Below are 16,118 nucleotides of genomic sequence, written 5' to 3' on the forward strand. Positions count from 1 at the left end.
TACAGACTGCGCGAAATAAGTTTCGTACGTATGGTATATTAGTTGTCGGGTCGATTTTTCGAAATACGAATCGAAATACGTATTGTCTGGAGAGGATCGCGTTTCTGTTTCGAAACGGAAACCGTGTCACCGATGAAGCGAGGAAAAATCAACGGACAGACCCGTCGCTAACGCCAAGCCAAGGCATGCCACGCCACGCCGGTAACCAGACGCTTCCGGTTTCATAAAGACGGCTCGTGGTTACTGGCGCGAAATGACACGGAAGCGGCAGAGCAGCGGCTCTCCCAGACGACGAGGCTCTGGTTGCCTTCGTGCTCCGATGCGCATGGTTCAATGCCGGCGTGGCCGACGATAATTTGAAAGATAGCAAAGAATCCTCGAGAAAAGCACAAGTCGCTGTCTGTGTATAGAGCGGCTAATATACTTTCCTCTCGTGAGCCAGGCAAACTGGAGCAAACGTAACGACGCGCCTTATTGCGACGACCCTTCATTCTCGCGGGATAGCACATATTTTTCGGTCCGCTCTGATAAACCGAGTCATCATTCGAACCAAGTCTCGCTATCTAGGATGAGTAAGTCACGTAAGATTTTCCCGAACTCGAAATACGAAGCATCGAGGTGCAATAAGAACGGAAATATAACTTTGATCAGAATTGGATATGGATGAAATTGGACGAATGAATCTCTACCGAGGGATGAGATTTTTACAAGACATTTTTCGTGATAAAAGCTATATAGCTTTGTTGTAATATACCATTTGTGCCGCTAAAAATCATTATTAATCAATTTAATAACTTGTTGCTTTCAAAGACATATATCTTCCGGTACACTGAGTAAACGCGAAATTTTTCCCAAAATTTCCTCGTTTATTGGCGCTTGTGGAAGAAGAATTTCAAAATTGTGCGCACGAGATAAATTTCATCTCGCGCTCTAGTAATTCTCGCGAACACTGATTATTTTTTTTTTCTTCTACTAATATACTTTCGGAACAGCGAGCGACGTCGGGGGGGTCAAGGAAGTATACGGGTTCACAAACAACACCGTCCATCCCACGACCCCCCTTTCGTCGCGGACGAAGTCCTCGAAACGTTACGGTGCACCGCGCAAATTTACTATGCAAATTAGCAGATGTATTTTCCATTCCCAAGCGAAAACACCGACCGGGGACCGTCGGCAAAAAAATGCATCCCACCGAGACGGCCGAACAAAATGTCCGTCGTGCGAAGAATAATTACGTAATCGCGGGTGAAATCCTCCGTCGAAAAAAAAAAAAAAGGTCGAGGAAGGTCCGCGCGGTCATGAGCGTCGGCGGGACTTTTATCTTGCCTTGGAATTTATTTTGGAAAAAAGTATTATCGTAACGAACGCTGCGAGATGTCAAAATTTCTTATTCTGATAACTAATCTTTATGTTTTCCATTTGAAATAAGTTCTTACTATCTACGTAGGTTTTTACATTTAGCGTACAGAAAACTTTTCTCTGACGAAGAAAAAAATCTCGGGACAATTTTGAATGAAAGAAAAATAGGAAAACATTTTCTCTTTGGTGATGGCGAGTGACTAAAATTTTTAGTAAAATTTTTCAACGCTCCGCTCTGGTCCGGAAAAAGAAAACAAACTCCAGGATAGTTTGGAAAAGTTTTTTAATACCGCATTGTAAAAGCGACAAGAATTATAAATTTATTTTTATATCTCGGAAGACTGAGAATGACAATATACATCTCGCGACGCTCATGTACGCGACGAAGAAGCTTCATTCGCGCTAACGTTGATTCCCTCGTGTTGTTCTCCGTCCCCGAAACGCGAAAATTCATGAATACAAGAGCGTCGGCAGCAAAAAGAGAAATGGTACACAAGCAAGGGGTGGCAAAACGCGAAGTCTTGTAAGTTTTGCCCAGCGTAATGGAGCGACGCGACGCGCGACAAGAACGAACGAGATGATATTAGCCAAGCGCGATTTCGGTATGATACAAATTTTAAATTACAACGCGAGTCACGTGGAGTGGGGAACAATGGGAGGGGGCAGAGGGGAAGGGCAGGCCCCGTCGAAGATAATATGCAAAAGAGAGGCTTAAAAAGTAATTACCGCTGAAGAGCGCGGGCCGGTTAAAAATTGGCGTACATAAAAAGTTTTCTAATTTCGGGCCGGTCGAGGGGACTCCGCTAGAATCGAGGGGTGGAAACGAGAGGGAAGAAGGGAAAGAAAGAGAGAACGAAAGAGAGAGAGATCGTTTCAACCGCGTAGTTACGTGCCTCCTGGTATGTACGCGTAAAGTATGTGCCGGGGAACACCAAAGTGCAATATGAGCAACGTGGTCTCGTAGACTCGCAGTTCGAAGTACTCTCGACTAATTGAGAGCCACGATTTTACGCGATAAATTTCCGCGCCGTTCCTTAACCCTCGAGCGAGCAGGAAATTATATACGCGAATAATAAAAAAAAAAATTATATATATATACTTGTACGATTGCTATATTGAATTTTATCAAATATCTGGGATCGATTAATTATAAATTATGTAATTAGACAGAGGAGCTTCCTTTCTCTTTTATATAATATTATTTTCATTTTATTTTATTTTTTCAACGAGACGAAATGTTAGCGTTAATCGCGAGGTATAAAAAATTAACCACGAGACGTCACGTATGTGAACAATGGAAAAAAAAGAGATAGAAATAGAAACAATTTTCTGCGAGCGATAAATTATTTAAACAGTTTTGCATAGCAAAGTATGATAACAATTCATACAATTTGTTGTATATAGCACAAAGTTTAGTTGAAAACAATTTATTCAAACCCGCTATTATTTTTGTGGAATAATGTTAACGTTTAACGGGAGAAAAATTCTTGTTAAAAAAAAAAAATAGTAAATGTGCGACAATTCCGAGCGGTATTTTAAAACGTAACCGAACGGCGCATAAATATCACACGCGAGGGGATAAAAAATTGCAGTGTGTCATTCCATTAACCTAATTACCGTCAGTTATTATCACAGCAACGATTACACAGACAGAAAAGGCCTCCGTTGTGAGCGTATTGTTGAAGCAAACTATCCGAAGTGCAAACAGTCGCCGGCGTTTTCTCACCCGTGTAAATGCTAATACGCTATTAAAGCCGGAAAAAGATATCCTGGCAAACGAAAGTAAGACGAACGACGCTACCGTAATTACCCTCAAAGTAACATGTCTTTTTGCTTATTATTAAAACGTTATCTCTCATTGCATTATTCATTCTGTCATCATTGCGTGATGTTTTTCGACGTGGAAAATTCACTGAACCTCCTGTTCATGTTAACTTTATAGCTCACATTTTTCGTTACATTGCACGAATGAATCGAAATTTCAAAGCTATATATAATAGCTTTAAAATACAATGCTTTAATAAAATAATAATTTTAATAGTTTTAATCATATAATAGATTTAATTTTAAATATCTATATAGAAGAGTTATGTTTAAAATCGCCGCAGAAGAGAATTTCATTTTTCATCATAAATATATAATAGGATAGTATAAAAAATTATAGAAGCAAATAAGAACATCTGTTTCAAGAATAGACTCAAATCGATTCACCATAAATTAATAATGGAAAGTTAATGGCACGTATTAGCAATTCGCTCTTTGCAAAATATCGCGCAAACCATATACATATGTATATCGTTGGAAATATATGCTGCAATGACTTCATGACGAGACGAGTTTAATAAAGTTTAACGGCGATCCGGGACATTGTGCGAGTCGGAATACGACGTTATTCCATTAACACGTCCGCCTCGGCTCGTTATCGCAAATTTTCAAGATTCCGCTTACGCACGCTCGCAGAAGCTAGCTCCTAGACAGTCGGGATTCCTTTCTGCGTCGCTGGCAAGACGCCGAGCTCGCCGTACGAGTGTTCAGGTTGAAATTCTAATTATCATTAGGTGGCGCGATCGCTATTTTACATAATAATTCTCAGTGCACGAAATGCCATCTGCAAATTAAAGCACTACCTTCGTAAGCAAGAAAATGTTCTAATGTGATATTATTCAAGATCCTGTATTATGCATTCAACAATTAGATAGGTATTAGGGTATATCTTCAAAATTGACTAGGTCTTGAACCTGTGACTCCTCTTTAAACGACTAATATATTAATTCCCTAAAAAAATCAATCGAAATTTTATTCACAGTTTTATATGTCGTATAATATTTCAAGACATTTTAAAACATATGTAATATATAATAAAATATATATCAGGATACATACATACATTATGCGATACGTAAAATTATATATCGAATTTTATTGAATTTTTTAAAGCGAATTATAAATCGTTTAAAGCGGACTTGTTTTTTACTCTCACAATTTCTGATTCTACGAATTCTACATATTTATCCATACTTTTGTATGCGCTTATATATTATATTCCTCCCTTACTTTAACATACATTTAACTTTTCTGTGAATTTGATATATTATTATTTTATATTCAATTTATCTTTATCCTAAGACAAATCTAGCCACTTATCCGTCCATCTTTCCACACCTGCCTATCTATCTATCTTCATTAACCAAGGCCTAAATTCCGCAATGCACCGTTCAATCTCAATCCCCGTTATATATAGTGTGATACACAATCTACGAAACATTAAAAACGATTCTGCTAACCGAAATCTTTTCTCATGTCAGATGGACGATACTCTCTCGCGTAGTTGCCGAAAAAAACGCGGTATTCGATATCTCGATTCTTTGATCCTTGACGGAGAACATTCCTCCAGAAGCTTTAACAACAGCTTGTGGAATATTACTACATAATATCCCTCTCTGTCTGTTGTATTCCGCTCTTCATCCCTATAATATGACAGCCGGCACTCGAGAGATTCTCTTTCCCTTTTCTTTTTTCTCATTCATACTGTCTTGCCTTTCTTTCTCTTACTTCCTTCCTTTCTTCCTTCCTCACTTCCTTCCCTTTATACATAACATTTTTCAAATATGTTTTCGCCCGAACAAAAATCTGACGGGGTAGTAAGGAGATCAAGTGATCTCGCGCATTCCACGACGCCCCACTATTGTATAAAATCCTCACGAGCGGACTATCGGTTTCGGGATAAAACCGAAACACCGCGTGTACGTATGCAGCAAATCGAAACGGCGTTGCGTGCAGGTGCCTCATCATCATGATGATCGCTGCAAATTCCTGCACGGAAAAAACATTTTTCCTGCATTTTCTAATATCTTCAAACAAAGCGTTATTATAAGTTTAAAAGCAGTTATCGTTAAAACTGTCAGGTGAGAGATGAAACGTTTCAATAATAATATATCTCCTCTAACTAAATAAGTATTAAGATCTAAGTTAGCTATCTTATGCAATCTTGCATATACAAATATTATCTTATTCATGCCAGTTCTCACCTAATTACTAATTTTGAACGCGAAATGTTATTTCGGTATTCATAGAATATTATTATATATATATATATATATATATATATATATATAAAACGAGATAATTCTCTTTTTATTTAGTTATTTTCGCGATACGATAATTGCTCCAATTACTTGGTTATTACACTTTGCTGGTCTATTTTATACAAATTAAATGTTTCTGTTAATTTAAAAGGTTGTTATTCAATATAATTCGCTTGTCCTCGTTTCGTATAATTAGAACCATTTCTAGAATTTATAACTTTTTAGCTGTTCGTAGAGATTAAATACTCTTTATATCTCACGCGCGTATACGTGACATTACAGTAAAATTGAAGAATTACATTAGAAAAATGCGAATTTAGGATAATAATTATGCTGAATAAGATATGGGATGTGATTTTCATTATCACCGCTATATCTATTATTACTCATTGTCAGCGCAACATAACTTTTACGTGCATATAATCGCACATTCCTTTCATCGTCAATGCACTTTGATAATATGTTCGTTATGAAATCTAAGGACACCCGACTGCAAAGCTGGCGTGCATAAAGTGGGGTCTCCTGATGAATAGCTGCGACTCAACAGCCGACTTTACTCGAGTTAATTAAACCCAACATCGCCGGAATAAATTCACTTAACTACACAGCGACGGCTTAGTCATTGGTAATGCGATATCCATTCCCGATCGCCATTATCACGTTACCCTAAATATCACGCGCTCTATCGCGTTCCCGGACAGAAGTAGACGCCGCAATGTAAACTTATTGCTCTTTGAAACATCACACTTGTTGAGAACAAAAATACTCTTGAATTCTAATCACTTTGATTTCAAGATGTCGATTATATAAATTAGAATTTAGCATAAAATAAAATAATGCAAAATGAAAGACAGAAGTATTAAATAAATTAAGAAATATATATTTCAATAATGTTTTCATTTTAATAAAGAAAAAAAAAGATTAAAAAAGTAGATGAAGAAATATAATGAAGAAAATAAAGATTGTTTCTCTGAAATAGAAGAGTAAATTTATATTTCAAAACCGTGCAACGGAACGCGAGAAAATAGAAGTAAAAGGAGGAAATAGCGGTGCAGAAAATTAGGAATAAGTATCTAATAACTGAAAAACGTGTCCTGGTATCTGGACGGGGCGGAAGGGAGAAGCAGAACGTACGGGGAAAGTCAATGAAGGGATGGCGAGTCGACGACGCAGAAATGAGAGTCGTACGAGAGGAATGACAATGGTATGGTAGAACCCACCGAGGGGGTTTAAAACTTCAACCCTTCGTGGAAAATTTACAGCGAGTCAGATTCGGCCGCGTCATTAAACACGTTGTTTCATAATTCACACTATGACGTATCCGTGTCTCCTCTCTCTCTCTCTCTTTTTCTCTCCTCTTTTCCGCTCTCGAACGGTTTTGCTCGTTAATTCTTCCGTTCTTCCGATCCTATCTAACTAGTATATATGCAACTCACTGGATTGTTTCAAGACGTGTGCCGAAGCCAAGTTAATCACTCACTCTTCATCGAAAATCGGTGAATCGAAAGATAATCAATCACTTCCACACACTTTAAGTTTCACGAAATCATCCAAGTTTTAATTCTATCATTATTAAACTAAAGCGTGCGATGTATTTTAAATTTGAATCAGTTTCCCTTAATTTATGATAAGCTATTGTTTTAACATGTATAATATATATAATAAATGTATTCCTTCAAATATGTACAATGAGGATCAAAGGATGTTTAATTTTAATTTTTCGAAAATTTACTTTGTATCATTAATTAATTTACTTTGTATCATTAATTATTGTTAAAACTCCAGTAATATTTCTATATTTTATAATAACTGTATTTAAAATATATATATATTTCTGCAATCTTCAATGAGATAAACTGTACGAGCTAATGCTTAATAATCTAATGAATTAATCTCTCATTTTTAATTCACATTGCGCTTTTACATAATAGGATCAATTCGTCGACACTGCATAACGAGTATATAATATGCAAATTCGTGTATTACATACATTGCGTACAGTAATAATTAATATTTTTATTATAACAAAAATCGATGGTTTAGAATATTTATATTTTACTAGTTTGAATTTTTTGCTTCTTCTCTTCGAAATATTAACACGAATATAATATATAGTTCAAGCTCTTCTCTCAACCAATTATGAAAATTTGTTCAATTTCCTCAGAGAAATCATGAAATAAATATATAGAGCAGTAATTTTCAACATATTTCATATTATTACATATGCATAAGTAAAAATGTTTAAGTAAATTAGAAAAAATTGTATCTCAATCTTACTTGGCTAATATATATGCGCGACATGATAATTAATTTAAGTGTTCAATGCACCCTGGTTTTTCATGACAAAAAGTACGTAGCGTGCAGAAAATCAAATTTGAGAATCACAGAATAAATTTAAGAAGTCGCTATAGACTCTCGCTTTGCGGCGCGATGTAATTAATTGCGCAACGTCAGACGGCGAGCTTAAGATCGGGATTGCATCGGCGAACGTATAAAATGCATGAGCACTCGCGCGGTACGCCGGAAAGTTGCGAACGCGTATTTATATTCTTGCAGTCGAACCGAATCGAAGAAATTTAACGAGAAGTGGACTTTTAAAATATTCCATTTCAAAGAGGCAAAAGCGCTCGCCGCGCTGAATCGACACCGGACTTTAAGCGTTTATTTACGGAACGAAAGTTCGAACGTATTTGATCATACCTTTCTCTCTCTTGTCGATGAAATAAAGTTAGTCGGTTCCTTCCGGCTGTCTGTATACATAAGCTAACTATTCGTATACCAATTCTGGCCTCTAATCATCGAGATGAAACTAGCTTGTCTCCTTCAAATATTGCGACGAACGTTTCAATGTCTTCTCAAAGACTTTATTACGTCGCGATATGGTTGTCATTAAAATATTGCCGAAGATAGATAAATATAATATATGTAGAAACTGCAAGCAATTTATGCGAATCAAGTCTCAATTAAAAAAAAATTAAATACCTCATAAAAAAATTCTTCGACACATTTTGAGAGATCGCTTCTTAATGAGAAATTTAAAATGTGTATGTAAAATCATGAATGTAATTAAAATCTTTTACGCACAAGTTAAATCTTCGCTATTATTCATGCAACGCTGCTTCGCTTCTATTCGTATAATCGTATGAGAATTATCCGAGATTGCTATTCATGATATACCGTATGAATGGATAAAGTAACCGGACAGTATATCGAGTCGAGTAGCACAGGAAATGCCGAGACCATCAGTGGAACGCGAGCGACATCAGGAGCTACAAATTGTGCCGATATCTCCGATAGTCGGGACGACCTTTCGTAAAACGCTTTGTCGGAGGGGTACGACGGCTTTACGGAGCCACTTTAAGGACGATATTGGGGGACACGGGAGTCCATTACGAAGAAGTTGCGGTCTACATTGCCTCATCAGGAAGTCGTTAACCTAGGCCACCGACACTCCACGTTCCCCGCGCGCTCTCTACTTGCTTCTAGAACGATTACCCTTTCATAGTTGCGAGAACCTTTGAACTGTGCCCTTCGAATATATAGAACAAACATAAAGCTTATCTTACAGGTATAATTGAAAATCTATACCACAAAGTTTTTTTCTTTTTAAACGTTCCACATTTCAGTTTTTACTATACTGTTACCGCATTTTTTTTATCAAGATTGTCATTACAAGTAGGAAAGGTTTTTCTCTTTATGTTATCATTAGATTATATTTCTTTCTTGTGATATAAAATCTTCAGTGCATTTGACGAGACTGCAATATTCATAAATTTATGATTTAAAAATGCGAAGTGCGCATAAATAAATCATTCTTTTTTGATAAACTAAAGTATTTCTTTCGGCCTTTACAATTTCAGTGAACTAGTTACGAATTATGTGCTGGCACGTGATCTTCAAATCGCCTTAAAGTATTGGAAACTATATTAGTCGAATCGAATTGACCTCAGCACGCTCAGTAAGCCACCCACTCGTGCTGATCTCTTAATCTTTAATTGAAAATAATAATCGGTTTGTTTTTAATAATATATTTCAGTCAACCGTAGAAATTTGAACATGTTACGTAATAAATGGATACAATGAGAGAGAAGAGAAAAATGTTTATTAAAATATAAATCATATATTTATCTTATTTTATATTCGTTTATATGTAAATTTTGTTTTGTAGCATATTAATTTGCATTCAAAGATTATTTTCATGAAAAATAATCCCATAAAAAAGTGACACATACACGTAATAACAATTATACTTTATTCATACTGAATTTTACGGAGTTTAATTCAGATTGAATTTTACGGAATTTTAAGGAGTTTATTTTCAACAGAATGAACGAAATGTAGTAATTAATCAACGAATAATTGATGAAAATCGATTTTCTCGCAGCTCATCGAGAATTTTGTTGGAAAAATACGAACAAATCGGCAACAACTCGTTTTGGAGATTTTCGAAATGGAAAGTTGAAATTCAGCTGGAAATTGGAATCCGGCTTGCGCGCAACTTATTTCGCGATGCAAATTCTCCGGTCCTCTATATGCTCTCCGATTCTATATGTTCTTTCGGTGGCAAAACGAGCGCCGAAAAATATTCTGACCGTAATATACGGCTAAAAATTCCCAGGCGAGAGTCGACAAGCACGAGAAAAAAAGAAAGAAAAACTCTCAGAAGAGATCACGTCAAAGGAAAACTGAATTCTGTCGGAAAGTTTTATCGATGCAAATATTCTTTTTGATTTAGACCGTCCCCAGCACGCATCACGTCCGACTACTTCGATACGAAACAACTGGCCCTCAGCGGATCCCTTCTCGCGGGACGACACCTCTCGCAGAGATAACTGAATTCCAAACTCGTCTCTCGAACTTTCATATATTTTCTCCCGCGATGCAGTGGAAATATTGTGCGCGCTCCGTGTCTCGGGACGATATTACAGGAATATACGGAAATCTGTGCGCGCATGTTACGTTCGAAAGTCGCGAGCTAAGCCATTCGTTGACACATGTCTCCCGCAGTATCGTGTGTGCATGCTTGGATGTTTTTAAATAAACGTCGCGCGAAATTTGTCGAGGCATTATATTCTTCAAATTGAACAGAAACTCTTAATCGAAGTAACAAAATTCAAACACATAATTTTTCATACGCGACGACGTATTTTATTACAATTCTTTGACAATACTCTCTATACAAATAAATATGCAGAGAAAGAAATGATGAAATTTTATTTTATTAATGATGAAAATTTATTTTATTAAAAATTTCTCCCAAATTAAATACACGCAATCTTGTGTCATATATCGACGTCATATATTGACGCTCGCATGATGTAAATGATGTAAGCGATGACGTAAGCGTACGAGGATCCACCTATCTGCGGCTCGCCCGATCGCGCCAACGCAACGGTCGACAGTCCAGCTGACATTCCGTATTTCACTGTCAGAAGTCAAAACTCAGAACACGGCTGAAGTGAAATAATGTACGCTCCGAGGTTATTTATGAGCGTGTCGTAGAAACGATGGCGCTGCCAGTGCGAGTCGTGAATTGTGGAACCGCCGTCGCGTCGGGGAGACAGAGAATTCGCTAGTGTATCCCGACGACGAAGACGACGACGACGAAGAAGAGGATCACGACGACCGAAATTTCTTACACTTTCCTGGCACGACTTTTTCACGCTGAACGCCGCAGCCTTCTCGTGCCAATTTCCACGGCTATTGGATTTTTTCGCAACACGTGGCACGAAGGATGCCAAACGTCTCGGTGCTTCGACCGCTCATCGATGGTCTCCCGCAACGAGTTCGAATGATTTTGACATATAGAGCAGGTGACAGAAATGATGGAGCGTCGAAGTGACAGATCGGAATAAGATTAAGAGTAGAACCTAATACGCACCAAAAATCTCAATCGCGTTTTCTGATTTATATGCATTTTGCTTTCTCAAAATACACGTTTGAAGAAACTAAACTCTGGATAAGAATATACAGTTCAAAAATTATAAAATGATATGTATTCCCGAAAGAAGAGATGCAAATAAACACGTAACATATTAATTAAAATTGTTGCAACTGTATTAACATCCTCTGCTGCAAAAACAATGAGATTGGATTCCGTTGGAGAAATTATGATAGCAGTGACAGAGAACAAACGTTGATAAACTTCCTACGCCCGCTGGCACATTCTCGTCGTCCAGATTTGGCGCGTGTAAAGTAAACTCAACATGATGTCATCTGTTCGTGGTCGAGCGTCATAAAAGCGTAGAATATAATTTGCGTCTACGAGGAAAAGAAATTACTTCACGCGACAAGAATGCTGATACAGCATCGCGATTTTATGCTCATTTCATCGAATCGACATGAAAGCGATCGGATCCAGCAATTTGTAATTATAAAACATATATAATTACCAAAATCATTTAGTTGTCGTTTTGATCATTATAAAATGTTAATTTTATGCATCGAACTTATTTTTATAAAACATCAACAAAGCATTTAAAAAATTATAATGTGTTATAAAATTGCATAAACATGTAGATAATAATACTTGTCAAATATATCTCGTGTAGCGCTTTCAATTTTTCTATATAATTGATATGTAATTTATTATCATTTCCGGATTAAGAGAGCAGAGTAACCGTACGAATCAAAAATCAAATAATTCAAATAATGGAAAATAATTGATATATAAAGTGTAGAATAATATACAAATTATCAAATTGAATAATTTAGATAATGAAAAGCTGTTACGTACCGATTCGTCCAACAATAATCAATCAAAATTAATCGGAGAGAAACAAAATATTTAACATGAAAATATTTCATAAAGTGTGTTAAATATTTAGCATAATAGTTATAATTCAGGATGACAACAAATCAACTGACACACTATCGTTTGTTTATGCCACGTATTATAACAATCGCGAGACGAAATTGGAATCAGTTTATAATATATTTTATAATTAAAAGAATATCTTTTAACAAAACAAATTGACTTAATCTTTTTTTGAAGTGTACTTATACTCATCAGTAAAAAGCTAAAGAAATCCTTCTCCAATGAATACACTTTAACGTTGGTGAGAGGGTTCAGAAGGTTTATCCTGAAGGGGAAGCTCAAACGATTTGTCGCGGATAGTCCGTTGCGTTTTAATTAATTTTAATTTTGCGAGTAATAGTCCGTATAGCGTCTTAATTAATAGGTATTCGAAAGTGTCGTGCAAAAATGTCGCGCTAATGTTGCATTTGACAATTTTTTAAGGAACTGTTTTCTATCTTCTTTTCGTATACATGATTGTCGCCAATGGTTGTATTTCGGACACCGATGGACTCGGATATCTCATTGAGCGTTGCCTAGCAACGTCTCAATGAGAAGACGCTTCGACCCCGATAAACGGACTCGGCTCGAATCGGTTAGAGTTCGGTCGATTACTCGATGAAGGCAGTTGGGATCGTCGTTGCTTAGATCCCTTCTCTTGTCCCTCGTCTAGCAGCCATATAATGTTGTCGGTGGGGTAGTTCGACTTTATCCCCGTATACACGGATAGCACATATATGTATCGCGTTGACGAGTTGGCTAGAACTTAGACCGATTTTCGCGTGCGACAAGAGCTTGACCTCTCATTTCCTAGATTGTCTAGATTGTTAGCGTCGGAAATAGGTTCTCTCTCTCTTCCTCTCGTCGCGTCTCTACCTATACGCTATAATATCATAACGAATCGTGGATAAGCGAGTTCAAGTTACTCCGAGATGCGAACACGGAGACGAGAGTCGGAATCCCATTCACGTCGATTCCATCTTCTTCCGTTTCGAGCTTGACGCTTGCTCGAATTTACCCTTACTATCCCAATTCGTTGATTAGAAGTGTTATCCTTGTGTGCGAGACACAGGATATTGGTTTAAATTTAGGAATGCAGTGCAAAGTTTTGCGAGTCCATTTTTTTATACTGCGAATGATTCGTTAACGACCATCTCGAAATAAATAATTTATTTTTTATTTGGATAATTTAAATAAGAATTACAAAAAATTTTTATGTATAGAATTCTATAAAAGCTTTTATTGAAATAGAAGTTTTACTTTAACAATATAACTATTCCATTAAAAATGTCTGCTTATTGTACGTGAAAAACCGATATGTACAATAATAATATATGTATATTACTGCGAGCATAATTATAATTTAGATCTTGTTATTTATGTTATAGATCAACACGTCAATTCTGCTATTGTGCATCGATCGGTGAGTCAAACATTTATTTATTGCGGTAAAAACAAGTATATAAATTTTTTTAGTTTATCAAATGTGTTAACGATAAAATCGACCAAATAGATCGAGACAGAAATAGAGAAAAAGAAAGAGGAGCGAATAAAACTTTACGAGTGAGCGTAAAATCTGCGCAGGTGATCCATAATATTCGCATCAAAATTCGGAAATGCACTTTTATGAATATGGAGCCGAATAATCATACTTAAACTTTTAAACGCGTTTTTTACTATTCAATTAAGAATTGAAGATTATTAATTAAACTTTGTGTGTTGTATAACAAAATTTTATCCTTTAATTCAATTTTAACTAAATCAACTTTATTTCAACCTTATTTAATCTGTAGATAAATACGCACATCACATTAAATTAACGTAAAAATTTAATCACATGTTATTGACCTTGCCCATCGTTTCGATACTCGTATTAAGCGAGCGCAATTTATTGAGAAAAAAAAACTACCCCCTCGACGCGAGCTTATAATTCCGCCCGAGGTTCCGCGTGCACGGGCGCGTATAAACGTAGAACCCCGTCGTTTCGCGTAATTTCGCTCCCGACCTAAGTACAGCCGCATTTCTGTTGAGCTATCGCGCCGGATATCGTCGTGTAATCCGCGGTCAGTCCGGTGTCTCACGCGCGACGAGCATTTCGCGGCTTACGTTACGCATACAAAATAAACGACGGCGCGTCGATATAATAAAATCGCGAAAAACGAGGGAAGAAAACACGGCTCGACGCACTCTCCCTCGGTCTCGAAACGCAATCGAGAAAAGACCGGGGGATACTTTTACCCTCGCGAGTAAAAGCCAGCGGTAAACCGCCGCGGGCGCGAATCCACGTTGCCTGCTGCGCGCGTTCGATAAGAGACGTTTACATACGTCTTAAAGCGTCGTTACGTCAACGCCGATCTCGCACCTACGATCCATAAAATACAACGCTCGCGAGGTAAGGTAATTTAGGGATATACATGTATACTAATAGAAAAATAATATAAAAATAATCAACATTCTTCATTCACTCGAGATACAATTTTAGATGAAGTGGTTCGTATTTTAATTGCAAACTGAAATAGAGATACTTGTATATTTTCATGTTTATTTCATTGATTTAAAAGAGAATAAAAACCACAGAACATAAACACTCAAAAAATAAATTGTGTAATAATAAAATAATATTTTTTATAAATATAAATCTTGAAATAGACTACCGATATAAATAAAGTTACATAAATATGATTTTTTAATATAAAATTGAATTATTCTTGTAACTGCTTTACATGTATGTCGATTATCATTCTTCATTTATAATATCACGTGAAAATCTTTTAATCTGTACTGACTTTAATATTTTAATGTCGCAAGGGTAAGTAATAATATATTTATCAAAGATTAGAGATATCTTCAATTTTTGATTATTAAAATTATAAATTAATTTTCTAACAAATAAAAGTTAGAATGTTAACAAATACTTATTATTCCATCTTTTATATTATACGTACAATCGTTGATTTAAAAAAAATTACCTCTTTGCTTCTAAAGAGCAAATTATCCATTATGCTTTTAACGTAATAACAAGTGTAATCGTTTTGTCCATTCGCATACGTATACACGTAATTTATCAAGATTCTCCACTAAAAGTGACACTTTTAAACACATTGCGCGGAGAAGGAGAAAAACGTAGAACAAGATTGGCGATTAATAAAGCGTATTTGTGGCGCAATAGAAAACGCGCCATGGTACAAATGCTTTTAATTACGTAAGTAATATCACGCGCGTATCTAGAAAGACGCCACGTAAATCCATTGTCTCACGACCCCTGGTTACGTCCCCAAAGAAAAAAAAAGACGACAAGAAAAGCCTTCGGAGAATAGAGATTGCACCGTTAAAGGTGGTTGATTTTAATTTCACGGAGCGCGAGCCTTCGGTTACGCTACGAACACGCGAAACCACCTAAGCGGCCACTTCCTCGTGGCTGTATGCTGCGACACGTGTGTGTACACGTGGTATTTCGTGTGTGCGTTTCTCGCACACACGCGCACAAAGTGTCTCGAAAAAGGCGTAGTTTGATGAATAACGCTGCCGGTAGAAAATTCGTTCCGTCTTCGGAGCTCTGCGGCTCTCAAACTGCGTCAGCGTTTTTAACGACAGCCGACACTTCGAGGTTCATTGCTTACTCCTAAATGATCCTTCGAATAAAGGAGTACGCTTGAAATGCGGTTATAATTGAAGGAAATATATATGTGAAAAAGAAACTAATAGAATGACAAGAAATACTTTGTCTCCTATTATTGTGAATTCTATACATACATAGATGAAAAGGTGTGAAAAGAACTAATAAAATCCAGGCACAGATATTTAAGTTCAACAAAAGTGTTTTTAAATTCCTCTATAATTATTTCACATTTATTTTTTTTACATTTATTTGTTTAAAA

At 36.5% G+C, this 16,118-nt stretch overlaps 1 protein-coding gene across 9 annotated transcripts in view; it reads right to left on the reverse strand.

Moving 5' to 3' along the window:
- Positions 1-16,118, reverse strand: part of LOC114936159 (uncharacterized) — a 366,697-nt gene that overhangs the window by 222,414 nt on the left and 128,165 nt on the right. The gene's annotated exons all lie outside the window — the stretch shown is intronic.

Source organism: Nylanderia fulva, unplaced genomic scaffold (assembly GCF_048542155.1).
Source record: "Nylanderia fulva isolate GAGA-0341 unplaced genomic scaffold, ASM4854215v1 Scaffold19, whole genome shotgun sequence".
In the NCBI taxonomy this organism is placed as follows: Eukaryota; Metazoa; Arthropoda; class Insecta; order Hymenoptera; family Formicidae; genus Nylanderia; species Nylanderia fulva.